This window comes from Gavialis gangeticus, unplaced genomic scaffold (genome assembly GCF_001723915.1).
Source record: "Gavialis gangeticus isolate Ggan-Ray unplaced genomic scaffold, GavGan_comp1, whole genome shotgun sequence".
NCBI classification, from domain to species: Eukaryota; Metazoa; Chordata; order Crocodylia; family Gavialidae; genus Gavialis; species Gavialis gangeticus.
The window spans coordinates 111,215,820-111,220,592 of record NW_017729024.1 but is presented as its reverse complement, the minus strand read 5'-3'; the positions used below and the strand labels follow the sequence as shown (position 1 = coordinate 111,220,592).

Here is a 4,773-nt window from a genome sequence, read left to right as displayed (position 1 = left end):
CACAAAAGTGCCATCAGGACACAGAACATGTGTAGCAATTCTGTATGCATTTCATATTTTTCTGAGCTAGCTGTTTTCCAAAACTACCTGTCATGCTGCAGTACCACTGCTATTAACAAAGAAGTAAAAACAAATATTTTCAACAAGAAAATCAATCCATCTTGCCATTTCTGTTCTATTTACCGAGGATCACTTACAAACTCTGTAACTTAAAAAATAATCCATGGACTTCTTTATTAAATTCCTGTATTGTTATAGAGCGCTCAATCGCTATACAGAAGAATATAACAGAACCTTTTTATAATGGTCTCTTAATCATAGGGCTATTATGCACTATTTATAAAGATGGTATTCTAAATCTGAAAAACAAAAAAATTAGAAAATATGCTTCACAGACTAGAAAATATATTACATAGACACTTACACAATTCAATGTTAATTAATTAAGAACAGTTTGGAAGAAGCTAGTTTACTCCTTGCAAGAGTTCTTTAACAAAAACTTGGGCCTACAAAAAGTTATGACTTGAACAACACATTCAGTTAAATGAAACTTTCTGTGCTAATATATATTTTTAAAAATGTGTGAACTTCACGCTTCAGAGCTGGCATAAAAGGTTTGGCAAGCTATGTTTCACGCTGACACTTGTATGTCATTCCAGATGTATACCACAAAGACCTTATCTCCACTAGGTTTGAACTGCACTTTAATACAGGGTTTCAGATTAGTTCTAAAAATGTGAAAGAGGCATCACTTGAAATATTTAAAATGGACAGGACAAAACATTCAAAAATATATTACAGACTCAAGAAATAACATGGGCTGCCTTGTCTACCAAGTTCTTCTTATCATTGTGTCCTAAACATATTTTGATGGATAGATCTGCTTCAAGAAACAATAATTCTGTATTTTTCTAATGTCAACTGGGCAACCAAAGCCATCAAAATATTGATGATATTAAGGAATAATTTTCCCTGCTTGCATTTCCTACTAAGTAATAAATATTGTGCTATTACATATAAAAGTAAAATTCATATCATGACAGAATTTTTACGATCACAGAGAGATATTTTAGGAGGGAGAAAAAATATATTTTCTTTCTGCAGCATTGTATAAAGTTATCCACACTTCTAAAATTTATAAAACCTCTATTTTCATTATATTAGCTTAGTCAGAAAAATTCAGCTTGTGCAGGGCCTTGGCACTGACTTGAAGACCTGAAATATTAAACAAAAAATGTGTTTCTTAAGTTTTGTTCAGTACTACTTTGTTCTTTGTTTAACAAAAATCCCTAAAGCAAACATTGGAAGCCTTTAGTCTAATCAAATATGCCTCAGGCCTCATTTGATATAGTAAAAGGAAATGCAACAACAATCTATAAAATGGCCAAACAACATACAGCAAGGCAAGGGATAACAATGGAAAAGTGGCATACAGCTTTATTTTTCACTCCCACAGTCCCTGAGCCAAAGTACACAGAGCTGTGCCCCCAAGTACCTCAAAATATAAAGAAACACAAAACAGGGGAAAGAGATAAAATGTGTGAGGATAATTATAATAAATTACAATTTATTATTGTGTTTACCAATAAAGCAAAAAATGGAAGTCAAAGGGAATGTACAATAGATTTACTCTAATGGGTGTATTTTCCAGACATTCTAACGAGATTAAATAACAAAATTCTAAAAGGTTTGTTTCTGTTTTACATGCAATATGTAGAATAACCATTCAATTCTGTCTGGGATACTTTGACATCTGTTTTCAGTACATTACAATGAAAGCTGGGGACTTCATGCATACATTTGCTGTAATAAAACTGTCACTAATCAGTGTTTTCCAAATATTGTCCATAACTATTACTATTCAGTAATCTCATTTGCAAGATCTGGTTGCCTCATACTGGTGGGTATCAATGCAAAGGGAAGTCAAAGTCACACACACGGAATTGTGGAAATGCTTTTTTATGGAATTTAATAACATGTCTGTATATAGCCTCAATAGATCCATCGTGAGATACAAGTAAGCTGTATATTAATATTCATCCTTCTGTGATATATTCCAGCAAGTCCAAGTTACCATTAATATGGCTTACATTTTGACAAGGTTGTTATGTAATAGTTAGCTAAATAACACTTTGTCCCTTTGCAGCAAGAGAAAAACTCAGTGCATCAGGAATGTAAGGTCTTTTGAGTCAGCCTAGAACAGCTACACCACTGAACTATAATTCAGGGTAATTCCTGCAGAGTCCTGCAAAGCTACAGGAAAGCATTTAGCCCCAATCAGGATGTAAAGGAAGACAAGTATGTCTTTTTTGGGCAAAACAGAATGAGAACTTCAGTGTCCAGGGCAGCAACTACAGAACAGCCAGGCTCGGAGAGGAAGTTTAAGTTGACATTTGTTGGTCTATTATTTCTGCCAAACCTCAGGAAGGGAATGAATGGGAACACAAACTCAGTATCATTGTGCTGTACTTAGAACTGGGTAGCCACAAACACCATTACCATGGCTGCAATTAACAGTTTTTCATTTAATCATGTGATCATAACCAGTCTTTTCATTCTGCATGTTATTGAACTTTCATTGCAGTAAAAGTCTAATATGATAATGTTTGCCCCTACAGTGGTCTTGATCTTAAACCTAGAATATGATTTTCAGTGCACATGTTTTATATTACACAAATGTTGGAGGACAAACAACAGATTATTTGTAGGCCCTAATGCTGTGTTTGTTAGTGCTAAGAAGCCATTCCAAATGTTCCAAAAAGAATTAATGCAGTATAACAAGTCTATTTAATTATTGAAAGACCAGTGATCCTCGTATTTCTATAAGCAGCTTTTCCTTTATTTGGAGCCTGTAAATAGAACAGAAATCACTGCATGATAACTGTAATTCATGTCACAGAACATTCAGGTTATAACAGTAATACAGTGAAAAGATCGTGTGAGAAACTAAGAAGGACCCTCAAACCATAAAGCCCTCAAATCTGCATACATGCCACATTCATGAATACCATTCTAGGATTAGGTAATTTCTAGTTATAGTCAAAGTCCTTTTTGCCCAGAGTTCACAATGTAGTCTCCATGTCCTTTTTTGAGGATTTCCATTTCAGTTAAGCCAGTACCAATAATTACATTCTTAAACTTTAATTTTTTTTCTAAAATCTAATAAAAATCAAAGAAGTCTATGACTTTTTTAACATAAATTCATATACATCACAGAACTGGAGACAATGAACTCACCTCTGGAGGCACACGTGAAAAATAAAACATGGTATAGATTACTTTAAATTATGTGTCTGAATCCAGACAGCCCAATCAATTTTCCAATTCTACTTTCTGCTCACTCAAGTTATTCTTTAACTAACAGGCAAACAATAGAATAACTTCTAATGTTAACCCTTTCTTAACAGCAAATGGAATGGAATCAGTATTTTTATCTTTAAATACTGCCTTAGGACAAAATTAGGGGGCAAGCTTTATTTTTCTCCTTCGTTTTTCTAATGTATCAGAAGTTAAAATAATTTTACATTTAGAAACAGGCATATCAACTTTCTACATGATGATGTTATAGCTGGCTCATTAGCTAGCCTGAAATAATGTTGTTGGGGAGGAATAAGGAAGACAGTGATGGAAGGAGGGAAAGGTGAAGGGCACAATGAATTCTAAACAGCTCAAGTTACTGATTAAATGTTTTGGATGGTTTTGACTTAATGTGGGCTTCAGAACAACTGATGACCCTTTACAAAAATTAAAAGAATAAATACAAGACATCAAGTCAGACCCAATATTAAATAATTCTAAAGAATAAGTGGCCTCACAACTGCCTTATAAACAAGATCTATCCAAGCCATCAGTAAACTGTAACAAGTTGTACTGGCATTCTGTGTCCATCCATCTATACGAACATAATATTTAACTGCCAATGTCATTGGTTTGTTTCATCTTTGATGATATAGGGCAGTGACAGAAATGATACATGTCATGCACTCAGCCCCCTAAATGCGCTCTACAGCTGTGCCCTGACAGAAGTGGATGGCTGCAGAGTGCTTTAAAAGTGCTGGATCACATGACAAATTAATCCACATTTAATGAGGGTTCAGATGAAGGTGGCCCAAAGCAGAGCACCTTCATTATTCTGTTTGTCTCTGTGTGCAAGCAGGGCTGGGCTGCATCAGCCTAGCGCCACCACTGCTGCTGTCTTAAGGATGGGAAGGGGAGAGAAGGTAGGGAATGGAGCTCCAGTCTGGGGTGTGCCCAGCCTATCCCCCTCTCCAAGTGTAGGCTCGGCAAACGTGCCCCACAAAGCACAGGTTGGGCAAACGCTAGATTGGAGCTCCCTTCCCTGCCTTCTCCCCCCTCTCATCCTGAAGACAGCACTGGAGCTGGGGAGTGGAAGGCAGGGCCAGGAGGTGCATATGCTGGGTGTGTGACACCTCTATACAACAGAACTCCCTTCTTGGGGCTCAGCAACAGCATGAGGATTTGACTCACAGCAAAAAGAGTTAATGACTAGAAACATTTTAATCATTTATCCATGTTTATATAGCCCTATCAACCAAATATCTGACTACTTCAAAATCTTTTCCTCCCCCAAGAAGCTGAGGTGAAACAAGACTAGTTCCCCATCTGTTAAATGGAAATAACACCCAGAGTGCCAAAGTCACTCAGAAGTCTACTGAAATATAAGAAGTTAAATCAAGGTCTCCAGGGTTCCAAACTAGCGCCTTAGCTATCACACTATATTTGACATTGGTATCATACACTGGCATAACTATT

The 4,773-nt window shown here is 36.2% G+C and overlaps 1 protein-coding gene across 9 annotated transcripts in view; it reads right to left on the bottom strand.

Moving 5' to 3' along the window:
• NFIB (nuclear factor I B) overlaps positions 1-4,773 on the bottom strand; it is a 271,468-nt gene that overhangs the window by 231,427 nt on the left and 35,268 nt on the right. The gene's annotated exons all lie outside the window — the stretch shown is intronic.